We start from the raw sequence: 17,434 nt of genomic DNA, 5'->3' as shown, positions 1-17,434 counted from the left end.
CTTTTAAAAAAGGAAATCTAATTTATTGAATCAAATGTAAAGACTGAAACACTGTTGAATGGCACGCACCGGACTTAATCTGCCCGCCAGCCATTATGTAGAAGTTCAAACAGGATAATGGGTTGCCCTTCGACACCATAGGCTTGTATGTCAACCCCACAGTTTTACCTGCTAAATTGCTATTAAAATTCAAAACACAAGCCGTCTAGGATATGCTCTTGCCTTAAGTCATAAAACTGTCACAGGGAGAATGTCTCTGTATATTGACCTACTTTTCTATGCTGTTACCCAGAAGCTTCCCTTCCTTTTAGCATCCTAATGATGTCATACACAAAGGGAACGCTGCCCATATAAGCTGAACCAGCTTGATAAAGAAAATACACTGTAGGGACAAGCTTTTGTGTAACACCGCCAGGATAACAATTGGGCAAATCGTGGATTGTGTGTGTGTGCGTTTTGGGAAATCAGATGGTTTCACATCGTGGTGTATTTCATTTTCTTGGCCCACTGGATCTGAGTCCTTGAAAATAATGGTAAAATCTAAGAACTGGTCAAGAATGCTGGGGATGATTTAATTCAGACTCTACCCTGAAATGTGCACCTTTTCTGCTCAGTTAGTTCTTGAGGCTCCTTGAGGCATGAAGATTTCTTAAACGTCTCATTCCATTGCTACACTGTTCTTAGAGTTCAGATACTTCCCCTCCTGTTAAACTCCAAAATAAATGTGTCATTTTTCCTTCTTACAGCTCCCTGCCACCCCCTAAAATCTCCCTCAGCCTCCTTGTTTCCTGCACTTTCTAACTTGAAAAACCACCCTGAAATGAATTACCTCACAATTTCCCCTCCTGGGCTTTGACGGAATGATGGGAAGCTGATGAGGCCATCTATTAAGCCCCTGAGATCAGTGCACTTGCTGAAGTCCTTTACTTTTATCTTCTTCTTTTTTTAATGCACTGATTTCTTTAAAAGTAGAAAAAACTTCACTCAAAAGGAAAAGAATGAACAGCTTGATGCGCACGCCAGACAGTCTGCCTGGCTTCCCACACTTACAGGGAAGCCCAGCTGAGGACGACATGCCGTTTGCAGGAAGTGTGGGCACCTGCAGAATGTCGACAATTAGCAGAGTGAAGGAAAAAAGACTTACAATATCCCTCCTGCCCTTTGAAAACAAAGTAAGTGCCACAAAAACCTGGCATCCCACCCATGAGAATTTCACGAATTCTTTCTCTCCGCTTTGATAGATTTTGAATGCAATTTCATTTCTCATTAACTGGTGGAGCATAGTTTTTTTAAAAAAAGAAATATGCAGGAGAATCTTCGTCACGGCGCTAGTATAATTGCTTTTTCTGCTTTACCCTTTTCAATTGGTTCCTCTGGGAGGCTGCATTCAACCTTCCGCTGTGCTGTCTCTCATTTTCCACACCATCCCTGGCTATCCACATCAACTCCTATAACTTTCAGTACTATCCATAGACTTATGCTGACATCATCATCATCATCACCAACATCATCATTATTATTAAATTAAATTTGTATACCGCTCTATACCTGTAGGTTTCAGGGCGGTTCACAACTCAAAGCTACAATATATGAAGCAGAAAATACATAATGAAAATACAGTCGTACCTTGGGTCCTGAACACCTTGCGAGTCAAACGTTTCAGCTCCCAAACGCCGCAAACTCGGAAGTGAGTGTTCCGCTTTGAGAACGTTCTTTGGAACCCAAACGTCCGACGTGACTTCCGCAGCTTCCGATTGGCTGCAGGAGCCTCCTGCAGCCAATTGGGAGCCGCGCCTTGGTTTCCGAACATTTTGGAAGTGAAACAGACTTCCGGAACAGATTCTGTTCAACTTCTGAGGTCCCACTGTAACCAAAGCACAAAATACGTAATCAAAATAATCAAAACACAATCAAAACAAATATAATTGAAACATAGTCAAAACAAGTAATGATACACACCAATAAACAATACATTCCCAACACAAGAGCCTCTTAAACAATACTCCAGCCGACAAAAACAAAAATCCAAATTAGCACATAACATTTGGCAACAATTTAAAAAACTTCACCCTCCAAATAAAACAGCACTCACCCATGTTAAAAACCCATCTATTAAAACTACAACAATAATAATAATAATAGCTTCACTTTTCTGTTCCAGACCTCCCCTCTTCAGTCTCACATTCCCAGCTCCACAGGTAAGATTCACCTTCTGTTGTGTGGGCAGGACAGTCCCTCCTTTTACCTGGCCAATCCCCTGGCATCGCCTCCCCAGGCGGGATTGGGCGATTGGCTGAGGTAGGCGGAGAGCTCCAGGTATCCAGCCTGGGGAGGATGAAGCCAGCCCGAACTATCAGGAATCGCACTGGGATCTGGGGGGCTGCGTGTGACCACACAAAAGGCGCCCCCTTTTGATGTGGGGAGCGGTCATTCTGCATGGAAGCTCCCCATGTCATACAGAGATGTGGGGGCAGAGAGAAGAGAGTGCTTGGGATGGATGGAGGAAATGGGGTAACTAAGAAACGGGGTTGTTCAGAGGCATTTGTGCCACAACACTACTGGTTGTCTTTGCTGCAACCGACTGACACAATTGTCCCTCCAGCATTAGTGGCTGACAGAGCAGAGAAGGGCACAGGTGGGCATGGAGGTCACTGCCAGCAACCCGAGAGGGAGGTGATGAGGTGGCAGAGAAGAAAATGTAGTACTGGCACAGTGGCACATCCAATCCAATGCTCTCTCTGCTGCTCCTAACGGCACCTACCATGCCATTGCCTCATTGCATACAGTTTGGGCTTACAACGAAGAAGAAGAAGAAGAAGAAGAAGAAGAAGAAGAAGAAGAAGAAGAAGAAGAAGAAGAAGAAGAAGAAGAATTAATTTATACCCCACCCATCTGGCTGGGTTTCCCCAGCCACTCTGGACGGCTTCCAACAGAACACTAAAATACAATAACCTATTAAACATTAAAAACTTCCCTAAACAGGGCTGCCTTCAGATGTCTTCTAAAAGTCCGGTAGTTGTTTTTCTCTTTAACATCTGGTGGGAGGGCATTCCAAAGGGCAGGTGCCACTACCGAGAAGGCCCTCTGCCTGGTTCCCTGTAACTTGGCTTCTCGTAATGAGGGGACCGCCAGAAGGCCCTCAGCGCTGGACCTCAGTGTCCAGGCAGAACGATGGAGGTGGAGACGCTTCTTCAGGTATACTGGGCCGAGGCCGTTTAGGGCTTTAAAGGTCAGACCAACACTTTGAATTGTGCTTGGAAATATACTAAGCAACTGTGCACAGAATTGCACTGGACATTACTTACCTAATGCCCTAGGTAAGGGCATTATAAGGAGCTTGGTAGTTTTCTCCTGGTTCGATTTGCAAGACTTTTCTAGCTTATTTACTGCTATTATATATTTGAAGGGATAGTTTTTTAAAAAAATGTGCAGTACAATGTCCTTGGCTTTAATTATGCTGTTCTAAGCATAGGTTCAGCCTTTCCCCCTTGTAAATAAAACAACACGCACTTGAGATTTTATTTTAACAAGCCATCGATAGCATTTATGTATTCCCCCCCCCCCAAAAAAAGCACACAGTAATTGAACTTTGCAGTTCTGCAGACGTTGCTTCCTGCAACATTCTGCACATTTTTGTGGCTCATCTCCAAAGGCCACAACTGCTATGTCCGGGCCTTGTCAGTAGCAACCAGTTCTTGCTTTGAAACTTCGCATGATTCTAGCTTTATTACTAGGGTCCAATGGTGGCCAGAAAACGTATTGCTTGAATGGGTCCCGTGTCAAAAAATCTGTAACCTGGACAGTGCAACACTGAGTAGTGGAATTGCATGGAATATCACAGCACTAGTGCCAACAGAGCATCATGTGACCTATTCGCCCCACTCTGAAGGCTGACGTGCATTCTGGCTATGCCTGTACCAATTGCACATTCATTGTCAGTGTGAGTAAGTCCTACGCATGTACAAGCTTTGTAGGGCCTGTTCATATTGATGGTGAATAGGCAGGTGTTGGGTGAAGGTTGCCTGGACCACACATTGGTGTGCAAAGGCTACTGCTGAAAGGCATGATCCCACACTGGGTGCACGTGGGGGGGGGGCATTGTGTGAACACATCTGCAGATATCCACCTTCTAGTCCAATATTGTTTATTGTGACCTGCAGCAGCCTTCTATTTCCAAGGCATTGAGCAAGGGCTCCTTCCCAGGTCTCATACGTAAGACCTTTAGCTGCAGGCACCAAGAAAACTCCATCTTCTCTATATGTTTCTCAACTGTATCACTTTAGAGTACAGGACAAAGAGCTAAAGTCCCCTGTGTATATTTGCTGCTATTTGTTGTTGTTTAGTCGTTTAGTCGTGTCTGACTCTTCATGACCCCATGGACCAGAGCACGCCAGGCACTTCTGTCTTCCACTGCCTCCCACAGTTTGGTCAAACTCATGCTGGTAGCTTTGAGAACACTATCCAACCATCTCGTCCTCTGTCGTCTCCTTCTCCTTGTGCCCTCCATCTTTCCCAACATCAGAGTCTTTTCCAGGGAGTCTTCTCTTCTCATGAGGTGGCCAAAGTATTGGAGCCTCAGCTTCACGATCTGTCCTTCCAGTGAGCACTCAGGGCTGCTTTCCTTAAGAATGGATAGGTTTGATCTTCTTGCAGTCCATGGGACTCTCAAGAGTCTTCTCCAGCACCATAATTCAAAAGCATCAATTCTTCGGCGATCAGCCTTCTTTATGGTCCAGCTCTCACTTCCATACATCACTACTGGGAAAACCATAGCTTTTACCTTTGTTGGCAAGGTGATGTCTCCACTTTTGTGGGAGCTTTAGTCAACAATAATTATCTGTTAACCAGTATTTGCCGGTTTTGGGAGCTAAGAACGTAGTTATTTGGCCTAGAACTGTTGCACCCTGGAAAAAGGAATCTTAGGATCATGGAGCTGGAAGCAGTGGTGGACTTTGGGCTTTAACATTTCAGCAGCATCCTGTGCAATGCCCAAATCTGGCAACCCGTGCCTCTCACCGTTCATTGTTTCCCATGGTTGCCCTCACGACTCAGCATCCAGTGCAGGCGAACCGGATTATCTAAAATAACATTAATCTATTTCAATACTCAGCAATGAGGAAGGGCATTTAAATGTAATGTTTTTGGTACATCGTGTGATGAATTAGATATACAGCATCTACTAACGATAATGGAAACCAGTCCTTTAATCTCTTGCTTGAAGTGCTGAGATGTTTCCTCTTAAGTACAATTCATCACTTTTTCTTTTTCTTTTGGGCAGACTGGACAAGAGAAAGAGGAAAGTCGACTTTCATTGGAATTTTTAGATTGATGCATTTCTAATAAAAGACCACGCTGACTTTTTTGGGTGCTGGCTATGCACTTACGAAATGGGTAGTTGCACAGAATGATTCTTAGCTAGACATAGCCTCTTATCCATTTCTGTCCTGGGAATGGCAAGCTGATAATGATGATTTCAAAATGTCGGTCTGTACCTGCACTTTTATACCGCACCTATGTAATCTGTTCAGTTCTTTTTGAGGCAGAGGAATCATGTAGGTGAAGCAGACCTAAATCTACTAGGGATGGGGAAGCAATTTGATTTAGGTCTCATTGGAAGCTGAATCTATTAAATTTGCAGTTTCTGAAACACTATGTGAATTGAACCACAGCTTCCTTTTTAAATTCACGCTCATCCAAATTTGCTGTGCAGTTCACAAACCAAACCATGTTGACGAAAATGCATATATTAGGGGAAAGTGTGCATAAAAAATGAATAATTGGTGAAAATAACACACAAAATTGCATTAGATTCAGGAAAAAGGCTTGCAAAAATGTCTACATTAATCAAAACCGCATATAAACATGTGTTCATTAATAGCAATTCACACTAAAACACTGATGAATTTTTGTGACCCCCTACAATTGTTGCAAAATATGGAGAAGTAAATTTAAGATGGTAAAAATAAGAAACGGAGGAAGCCAAAATTGACAGATCCTTCCATCCTTAGTATCCATGCATGCAAACCCAAAACTGACCTGCTTTGCTGCCGTATTATAATCTACGTTTCAGGCCACAAAATTGTGCACTTAAGATCACAAAACCCATGATGCAATGCAGCTGTGAGCAAAGTACACACTGGAAAAATAGTTGGGTATTGGTTTCAGTAGGTTTGTTTGCATGTCATCACCAAACTTCCTCCATGCTCCTTTCTATCGCTTCTGTTGCCATTTGAAAGTGGCATCTTAACACTGCCTGCCAAACGTATTACTGCTACAATCATACCCACAATTTTTTTTAAAAATAGAGGAGGTATGTATTTGTTTTACTTTTTCTGCCTTTAAAAATGATGGGATTTGTTTAGGCATCTCTGCTGGCAATCAGTGACAACACTTTCATGAGTGCATGTTTCTCCGAGAGGCAGATTAATTTATGCCGCAAACTTCTTTCAAAATCTTAAGACGTTCGCTTTCCGGTTTAAGGACTAACCATCACCATAATGAATTGAGCAAAGAGAATGTATTTATGCTGATTCCCCTCCAATTTTGACATGCACAGCCTTCATTCGCATTAATGAGGCAGACACCACTTTCAGTCAGGGGAGAAATAATGAACAGCCAAAGAGGGCAACTGACACTGAAAAAGTTATTTTGGAAACTTATCTGTGTAAATGTCAGAGGAACTAGTAATCTGAATAAAACCACACCGTAAGATGTGGAAAATATCTATGGAATATAAATTCTCTGTATGCGTCTCTGCTTCTCAGACTGTTCTTCAAAGAGGAAACGGAAAGAACTAGTTTCCACTGAATGCTTTCCATTTCCTCGTGACAAGGCAATAATTTTGTTAAACCCCTCTGATGTTTTCTAGCTTCTTAGGCATCTGAGTTGGACTGTTCTCCCAAACTTAATTTGTTGTTGTTGTTTAGTCGTTTAGTCGTGTCCGACTCTTCGTGACCCCATGGACCAGAGCACGCCAGGCACTTCTGTCTTCCACTGCCTCCCACAGTTTGGTCAAACTCATGCTGGTAGCTTTGAGAACACTATCCAACCATCTTGTCCTCTGTCATCCCCTTCTCCTTGTGCCCTCCATCTTTCCCAATATCAGGGTCTTTTCCAGGGAGTCTTCTCTTCTCATGAGGTGGCCAAAGTATTGGAGCCTCAGCTTCACTGCCTCCATTTCTTCCCCTTCTATTTGCTAGGAGGTGATGGACCCAGTTGGCCATGATCTTCGTTTCTTTGATGTTGAGCTTCAGACCATATTTTGCACTCACCTCTTTCACCCTCATTAAAAGGTTCTTTAATTCCTCCTCACTTTCTGCCATAAGGTTGTGTCATCTGCATATCTGAGGTTGTTGATATTTCTTCCAGCAATCTTAATTCTGGCTAGGGATTCATCCAGCCCAGCCTTTCGCATGATGAATTCTGCATATAAGTTAAATAAGCAGGGAGACAATATACAGCCTTGTCGTACTTTCCCAAACCTAACAGATGCTTAGTAATAAACCTGTGGGACCCCCATGGCATTCTAGATGCTGTTGTTCTTCAACTCCAATCATTTCTAGCCAGCATGGTCTATGGTCAGCGATGGTGGTATGGCAGGCCACAGGCTCCCCACCCTCCTTTGTAGGCAGTACATTAGCTCACCATTTTGGGGCATATAATACTCTCGCTCCAGTAGTCACATACAAAAATATTCATTTGATTATTCAGTACCTCTGATCCCATTACCCTTGGAAAAAGATCTCTGGTCTCCTGGGATAGTGCAGATTCTTTAACACTACCTAGTCCACAGTGAATGGTCAAGGTTCGGTTGGTTAAAGATGGTCCGTTGGACAAATTTGCTGTGGTGCTATGGAAAAGGGTCTTTCCCACCCAGCCAGCAGAACAAAGAACTGTACAGTAGTACCTCAGGTTACAGACGCTTCAGGTTACTGACACTTCAGGTTACAGACTCCGCTAACCCAGAAATAGTACCTCAGGTTAAGAACTTTGCTTCAGGATGAGAACAGAAATTGCGCAGCAGTGGTGCGGCGGCAGCAGGAGGCCCTATTAGCTAAAGTGGTACCTCAGGTTAAGAACAGTTTCAGGTTAAGAACGGACCTCCAGGACAAATTAAGTTCTTAACCCGAGGTACCACTGTATATGTAAATATGAACAAAAGGGGGGGAGGCAATCAGAGAACTAGAGAACAGAGAAAAACCAGGCAGACCTAAAACCAAGAGCAGTTTGATAACTGGGTGTACAAAAACAAACATCATAAGACAAACCTCCTGTCCTCATACTTTTGTAGTCCACGAGCTTTGAAGGCATCAAAGAAATCATTTTGTGCCTTGAACAACACACACAGTTTTTGCTAAGTGTAAAATACTCTCGCCATCAAAGAAAGGCCTGCTTTGCTTTTCAAGGCAATAGGATATACGTCCCAAACAAACCCTCTTTTGTGCACCGGAGCCAAACAATCTGAAAAGGATCTTCTCATTCATTCACAAAAGTCAAAAACCAGCGGGGTCAGAATGAGTACAAAGTATTTTGCTCCTTTTCCAATGAGGATGAAAGGCTGGTTTCCTTCCCCTGGGAATCTCTTTATGTGGATGCCAGCTGAAATCGGCATTAAAAACGTGGCTGGCTTAATAGATGAGATGAGGAAAATGAAGCAAGGTGAACTATATAAGCACAAAACAGCTTGAATAAGGTCATTCCTCATCGCTCCCAGCCCTGTGTTGCACTTTGGCTGACCCATATAGGACACAGAAGCTCTAAGACTTCTGATCGGCAAGTCCTAGGCTCTGTGGTTTAACCCACAGCGCCACCCGCGTCCCTGAAGGTAAGCAGAGACAATTTATGGCTTAAAAAGCACTGACTGCAACCTCCAACAAAGCTGTTATTTAAACATCTGGAAGCTGCTCTTCAAACATCTGATCACCCAGGTCCTTTAAATACCAACCTGTCATCCGGATATAGGAGCTTGTAACATCTTCTATTTTATTAGTGTAGCCCTGGTGAGTTACTTGCCTATTGAGGATACGCTGAAGATTAATTGGGTTAATGGCTCTACAGCGTTTTAAATCGGTAGCTAAATGTTTACTGCTCATCAAATAGCAATGGGCTAGAGGGAGAGAATGACAATACGTCTCCTTTTACAGGCTCTGCTGGTCCAATGAGTGTCACTCCAAGCAGTGCAGGCTGATTTAGGGACTTAGTTGACCACCTAGACCGGAACTGATTTATTCTTTCCCACTTGGTGGCACAGTCCTTGGCATGTTTACTCAGAAGTAATCACCACTGCATTTAAGGGGGCATTTGACCAGTCAGGTGTGCACTGGTTGGCAGCCCTAATCACTTTAAGACTGCAATCCTATGCACACTTACCTAAAAGTAAGCCTACTGGAATAAAGCAGGACTTATTTATGCGTCAATAGGCATCAGATCAGGCTGCAGATAGGCATGGATCAATCTCCCAATGTTACTTCCCCAAGTTTTTCATTTTTCCAGTCGTAAATGCAGTCCTCCATATTTCTGCGCTATTTGGTCAGTGCATTAGTGCCGATTTCTCCTAATAAACACATTTTTGTGCGCAGTTTTTAGCAATGCACACTTTTTCTACCAGCAATTTCCCCTCATATCTTGTAAATGGCTTTGATCTTTTTCCTTAAGGGTTATATAAAATTCATGAAATAAATAATATACTGCATTATTGTATGTTATTTTTCATGAAAATATGCATATTACTGTTTTTATCACTTTTCAGTCCAAGATAGACCCCTGATATATCTAGCTATCTATAAATCTATATCCATCTACAAAGTGAGTTCTAGTCCTTGAACACTTTTGCTGCAATATATCTGTCACTCTTTTAAGCTGCCTTTCTAGTATATGAAGTAGTCAGTGCTGTAGTTAGGTGATTTTAGACTTTCAACTGAATGGTCTTATGCCCTTTTCCCCATTAGAAGACAACGTGTATTACAGTGGTACCTTGGGTTAAGAACTTAATTTGTTCTGGAGGTCCGTTCTTAACCTGAAACTGTTCTTAACCTGAAGCACCACTTTAGCTAATGGGGCCTCCCGCTGCTGCCGCTGTGCCACCACCGCATGATTTCTGTTCTCATCCTGAAGCAAAGTTCTTAACCTGAGGTACTATTTCTGGGTTAGTGGAGTCTGTAACCTGAAGCATCAGTAACCTGAAGCATCTGTAACCCGAGGTACCACTGTACCCGTATTTCAAAATATGCTAACCCATCCTTGCTTCAAGGTCTTGCCCTGATGCCAAGTATCTGGTAAAAGTATCTGGTAAAAGTATCTGGTTTATCTGACTGGTAAAAGTGAAAGGTAAAGGACCCCTGGATGGTTAAGTCCAGTCAAAGGTGTCTATGGGGTTGTGGCGCTCATCTCAATTTCAGGCTGAGGGAGCCAGCATTTGTCCACAGACAGCTTTCCGGATCATGTGGCCAGCATGACTAAACCTCTTCTGGCACAACAGAACACCGTGATGGAAACTAGAGTGCACAGAAACTCCATTTACCTTCCCGCTGCAGCAGTACCTATTTATCTACTTGCACTGGTGTGCTTTCGAACTGCTAGATTGGCAGCAGCTGGGACAGAGCAATGGGAGCTCAGTCCATTGTGGGGATTCGAACCACTGACCTTCCGATTGGCAAGCCCAAGAGGCTCAGTGATTTAGACCACAGCGCCACCCGCACCCACTGCATGCATGTATACATCTAAATTAACAGGCTTCATGGTTTTCCCCAATCATGAATTTTGCATAGTGCATACACACACAAACATAATGATTCACAATACATTGACAGGTCAAAAATTAGTAAACCAATATCATGATACAGAATTGAAACTGATTTTGGATGATCTATTGATATATTCTCCAGCCCTAGCACTTAATCCCTCTGCTGAAATCAATGGGATTTAAGACATAACTAAGGACTCAGCTGTATAGCTGCAAATATAATGTTTTAAGTGCCTTATGCAAATGTGGCACTAGATGGCAATGGTGAGCTAATGGGAAATTCAATATACCGTATTTTTCGCTCTATAACACGCACCCGACCATAATACGCACGTAGTTTTTAGAGGAGGAAAATCCGTAGGCATGCCACCCGTAGGCATTCCCTCCATAACACGCACAGACATTTCCCCTTACTTTTTAGGAGGAAAAAAGTGAGTGTTATGGTGCAAAAAATACGGTATATTTTAAAACATTTTTAAAAGCATGTTTGCAGCATTTATATATATATGTCTAGATTCAGCCTAACTAACTAGTGCCACTGCTTCCACTGAGATCTAAGTGCAACTTCCTGGATCCAACCTCATATGCTTGGCAAAGCAATATTTGTAACAGTGATATTTAAGGTGAAATCCTAGTATACATGTCTACTCAGCAGTAGAAAAACACAGCATTGCAGTGTGTGAAAGTTTCCTTCATGAAAGAAATATGGCTCCCTGCAAGAAGAAAATAATTAAAGGTTTGCACCACTCTTATATTGTACTTTTTACGTTAGCAATGTTTTATCATTTTTCCTGCAGATCTCGCTGAATCTTTAATTAAGACTGCTACCTGCGGTATCTAGCTATAGACATGGCTGTATAATTCTGTTTGACACGGCAAGGCAGGAAGTTGCAGACACACATAACCCCGGCTCACAAATTAGCACCCTCTCCAAAGCATCTCTGAATTAACACTAATTTTAACAAGGAATTCAATTTGCTACCTTGTGAATATTGGCATGGGGGGGGGGGGGAAACTACAACGATAGCTCTCTTGGTGTCTGAATACTACCCTGCTTGATGCCACAATATTTAAAAAGCAACACGAATTCCATCGGAATGGCATCTAGCATAACAAGCCATGATTGATGGCTTAATTTGTTTCTTTAATAGTATAGCAAATGGCAGTTTTTGCATCCATTTTTGGCACCACCCTTCAGTTTGACATTAAAAGAGTCTGACAAATATAATTTTATGTGCATTAGAGAGTGTGGGTACGTGGTTTATTCTCGGCTCATTATCAGCTGCCCAGATGTACATGCATGATAATCAGTCAATCCAAACAATCATTTAACATTCACATCCTTGCTGCAGAAATACGTTTTCTCAAAAGTCAAATTATCGAAACGGTGGAAGGCAGCAAGAAGGATTTTCTGCTGATTTCAGGAAAAGCTCACTTAAGCTAGGTCTGAAGGATCTGAGGAAAAAGAAAGTACAAAACTTAGTTGAACACCTCTCACTTCAGGCCTGTGAGCATTTACAATTAGTTTGATGGGGGGGGATTATACGGATGTAACATTTTCATGAATATGTATTTATTAATTTTATGGTCCTCCTTTCCATGCACAATGTCAATGACCGCTAATAATGATTAACATAGCAGATACAAGCGCACAGATTAAAACAAGAACAGATTTTTTTAAAGCCTGTGTGCTCAACAAAACAATAAAGCTGCAGATATTTTTCCCTGCATAGTTCAGCTTCCAAACCTGTGCGTGCTGATGGCAAAATAAAACACACTACAGTTCACAACCGACAGTCAACATGCTTTTTCCTACAAGGATGATATTGTTAATAATGATAATGGTGATGTTCTTGATGATAATTTACACCCCACGCTTTCTCCTGGTGGGACTCAAGGCAGCAAACATATAAAAATGAGAACGGCTTGAAACATAGAAAAAACAGTCATTAAAAAAGCAATTAAACATTGTTAGAAGTAAAACGATGTAAATATATAAAATCTATTCAAACCGTACAATAAAAGCAGCACGACACCAGTCCTTTCATCAGAAGCAATCAGTTCCCCAAAGCCTGTTGGAACAAGAAATTAGAAAGTCTTCATCTGCTGGCAAGAGACAGAAAGGAGGGAGACAGTCTAGCTTCTATCTATCATCTATATCTCTATCTATCTATCTATCTATCTATCTATCTATCTATCTATCATCTATATCTATATCTATATCTATCTATCTATCTATCTATCTATCTATCATCTATCTATCTCTATCTCTATCTCTATCTCTATCTCTATCTCTATCTCTATCTCTATCTCTATCTCTATCATCTATCTATCTATCTATCTATCTATCTATCATCTATCTATCTATCTATCATCTATCTATCATCTATCTATCATCTATCATCTATCTATCTATCATCTATCTATCTATATCTATCTATCTATCATCTATCTATCTCTATCTATCTATCTATCATCTATCTATCTCTATCTATCTATCATCTATCTATCATCTATCTATCTATCTATCTATCTATCTATCTATCTATCTATCTATCATCTATCTATCTATCTATCTATCTATCATCTATCTATCATCTCTATCATCTATCTATCATCTATTTGCATTTCAGATGCAAGATTGTTATGTATCTAATTATTTTCAAATGCAAACAGTGGACTTCCCTTCTTGTCCTTCCATGGTTCCTTTTCTAATCCGCTCCCTCTCTTGTTCTAACTTACACTGCTGAAGTCACTAACATCCTGCTAAATTAATTGTCTGTTTCTAATAATTTTTCACGTAATCTGTTATATTTTTCATGTAATATATTATCCAATCCTCCTTAAACCCTTTACCATCTTTAGTTCTTATTCTACTGGTCATTCCTGCTAATTCTGCATATTCCAACAGTTTAAGGTGCCACTCTTCTTTCATTCTTCTGTTCTTCATTTCTGGAGAACAGTCTAGCTTCTTTAGGCAGGGAGTTCCAAAATTTCTCCCAGGGGAAAAAAAAACTTAATATGCCAAATAGGCCTCAATGGTCTGTGCATATTGGTGTCCTCCCCATTTAAGGAAAATAATTGAGTCAGATGTTTAATTTCTCTAAAACATTCCAACTGAAGTGTGCCAAAGCTTCAGTAACAGCCAGCAGCCAGCGAGAAAGTGATCCCATTTAGGAGCCTCAGTCCTGTTCACTCTGCACCACTCTTTTCTGGTTAGCAAAAGAGGTTCAAAGACTCTTTCAAGGCAAATCTTAAAAAATGTAGTGTAAACACCGACAACTGGGAAACACTGGCCTGCAAGCGCTCTAGTTGGAGAACAGCCTTTACCAAAGGTGCCATGGGCTTTGAAGACGCTCAAACTCAGGATGAAAGGGAGAAATGCGCTAAGAGGAAGGCATGTTTGACAAACCCTCACCATGATCAATTCCTGCCCGGAAACCTATTTCTCCTCTGTGGCAGGACATGTGGATCCAGAATTGGCCTCCACAGTCACTTACAGACTCACTGTTATAACCATGTTTACGGAAGGCAATCTTACTCGACTACGAGTGATCACCATAGAAGAAGAAGACTCTGCACTGTAAACTTATTGGCTCAACTAGATGACTAAAACAACAACAAACCTCTGCTTACGTGAACCATATTCAATAAACACACAAGATGTAACTGGCTGTACGTTTGAAAAAATACTACATACTATTCATTGTATTGAATTGTAGATTTCAACAGAAGAAGCTCATAAACTTCAACAAAAAAAGTAGAAGACCCAGTGGATCAGTTCATTTTCTTTCTTTTTTTAATAATATTTATTACTTTTCCAACCATTTAAACACTACAAAAAGAACAATACAATACAATACAAAAAACACTACATAACACTAACACATTAAACTAACAAAACAGAACAAAAACAAACAAAAACAGTTTAAAACACCTCAAACATTTTCAATATCTTATCTTTCATTCACTTATTTCAACAACCTCCTCACACCTCCCTTTTTGTATTCCACTTCTGTTAATTGTTTCAGCAATTCCTTTCCATCTCCATCTTCCTCTGTTTACTATCCTATAATTATCTTAACACATTCTAGCCTTATTTTTTCCTTTAATATTCTATTAATCTATTTATACTTAATTCCTTATAACATTTCTACTAAAGCCATATAACTTCATTCCAACATTCTTCTAACATTCATTAATTTTACAATATTTCTGTAAATAGTCTTTAAACCTTTTCCAGTCTCCTTCTCCCTGGTCTCGGATTTTGCCAGTCCTTTCCGCCAATTCCTTATAGTCCATCAACTTCATCTGCCATTATCCAACACTTCAGTGTTTTCAAGAAGCAGCCATTCTCTCAGCCAGCAAAAAGCAGCTGGTTCACAACAAAGTTTAAGGTCTGGCAGGGCAAATCCACCTCCTTCTTTGGCATCAGTCAATATCTTAAATTTTACTCGGGGCTTCTTGCCCTGCCAAACAAATCTGGAAACATCCCTCTGCCACCTCCTGAAACAATCCATCCCATCCGAAACTTGCAATGTTTGAAACAAAAGCAACATCCCCGGCAACACAGCAACACTCATCCCCACCACAGCAACTCGACCCAACAATGACAACTTCAAATTTGTCCATATTTCCAAATCCCCCTTCACTTCAATCCAACGTCCTTCACAATTATCCTTAAATGTGAATAGATTCACATTTTTGGCAGTCATGCTAACCCCCAAATACCTCTCTTTCTCAACCAATGTTAGTCCTGTCTCCTCCTGAGACTCTGTCAAGCTTTCCTTTTCCAATTCAGGTAGGGCTCTGATCCTCAAATTTGTCTGTTTTTCTTTGAGTTCAATCATAACAAGCGTCAACTTATGTTCATCAAGTTGCCGATCAGTTCATTTTCTAATCAGTTTATGCATGAGGTCCATATATGTGGAAGTTTCTATTCCACCTGTCTGTTCATAGAGTCCAACAACCCACACGAAAGGTTGTTGCAGTTCCATAGAATCCTTTCACAGAGTCTAAGACAAGGATTTCCAGCATATTAGCCTTGTTTCGATGTCCTAGGCTTCATCAGTAGTACAAACTCATATATGATATCACATGACAGTGGATCTTATAGCATAGTAGTGGCTGCTGTGCAACAACCTTTCGTGTGGATTGTTGAACTCTATGAACAGACAGTTGAATAGACACTTTCACATATATGGACCTTCTACATAAACTGATTAGAGAATGAACTGATCCACTGGGTCTTCTACTTTATTCATTGAACTTTATGAGCTCCTTCTGTTGAAATCTACAATTCAACACAATGAATAGTATATATTATTATTTTTCAAACGTACAGCCGGTTACGTCTTGTATATCAACTAGATAACTGACATGAGTGAGTTCCCACTCTTGACAGGATAGGCCACATAAACTATTCTCAGGGCTGCTTAAAGGTAAAGGGACCCCTGACCATTAGGTCCAGTCGTGGCTGACTCTGGGGTTGCGGTGCCCATCTCGTTTTATTGGCCAAGGGAGTACAGCTTCCGGGTCATGTGGCCAGCATGACTAAGCCGCTTCTGGCGAACCAGAGCAGCATGCGGAAATGCCATTTACCTTCCTGCCAGAGCGGTACCTATTTATCTACTTGCACTTTGACATGCTTTTGAACTGCTAGGTTGGCAGGAGCAGGGACCGAGCAACAGGAGCTCACCCCATCGCGGGGATTTGAACCGCCAGCCTTCTGATCGGCAAGTCCTAGGCCCTGTGGTTTAACCCACAGCGCCACCCGCGTCCCTTCAGGGCTACTTAGGACATTTTTTAAAAGTGGCGACATAGGATCTGAGTGATTCATGCTTCCGCTTCTGCTATTTCTCATGTGTTCTCCTAAGGAGATGGGCAGAACATTGGAAGTGGTGGGAGAAGAAAAATGAGTCATGTCTGTTTCCTTTTAGAACATCTGATGCAGCTCTCCATAGATCATAAACCATAATGCTCTGAAGAAGTATCTGAAGAAGTGCGTATGCACATGAAAGCTCATACCAATAACAAAGTTAGTTGGTCTCTAAGGTGCTACTGGGAGGAATTTTTTTTATTTTGTTTCGCATACTGCTCATGTCTACAAAGTATCACGGACTGTTAAAATAACTGATCTTCGTTTTGGCAAACTGGTGTGACAAAGTTTGAAACGTGATGTCAGGGCTGCCTCAGGTCCCAGCTCACAGAGGACCAACGCCAGTCCGTTGTTATATTAAATAGTCTTTATTAAAGTTCAGTCTCTCATTTACAGCCACGGCGCGCAGCTCTACGTCTTGAACCTAGACCGCTGGAGCTCCATCTGAATCTCCTCCCCCCAGGCACCAGTTCAAGACCCTAGCCTTGCTCCACCTCTTCCTCTGCTCCCTTTTCCTCTGGGTCCGCCTGTCCGTCGGGGCTTTCCCCTTTCTAGACTCTTCCAACGCTGACTCTCCCGAGTCCTCCCCCTCCCTCCGGCGAGCTTTAGGACCTGGTTCCCAATCCTGGCTTCCTGCTGTCCCACTCGCCTGCACATTTGAACTTGGCGCGCGCGCCCAGCCTGCCACCTTCCTTCTGACCGTTATGCTGCTCCTGTCACTGCTCCCCTCTTCGGGAATGCTAGCTGGGCTTGACTCCTCCTCCCTGCTTGCTGGAGGAGACGCTGGCCCTGACCTATGGGACTCTTCCCCCCCA

This window comes from Podarcis muralis, chromosome 10 (assembly GCF_964188315.1).
Source record: "Podarcis muralis chromosome 10, rPodMur119.hap1.1, whole genome shotgun sequence".
Classification (NCBI taxonomy): Eukaryota; Metazoa; Chordata; class Lepidosauria; order Squamata; family Lacertidae; genus Podarcis; species Podarcis muralis.
This window is presented reverse-complemented; position numbering follows the sequence as displayed.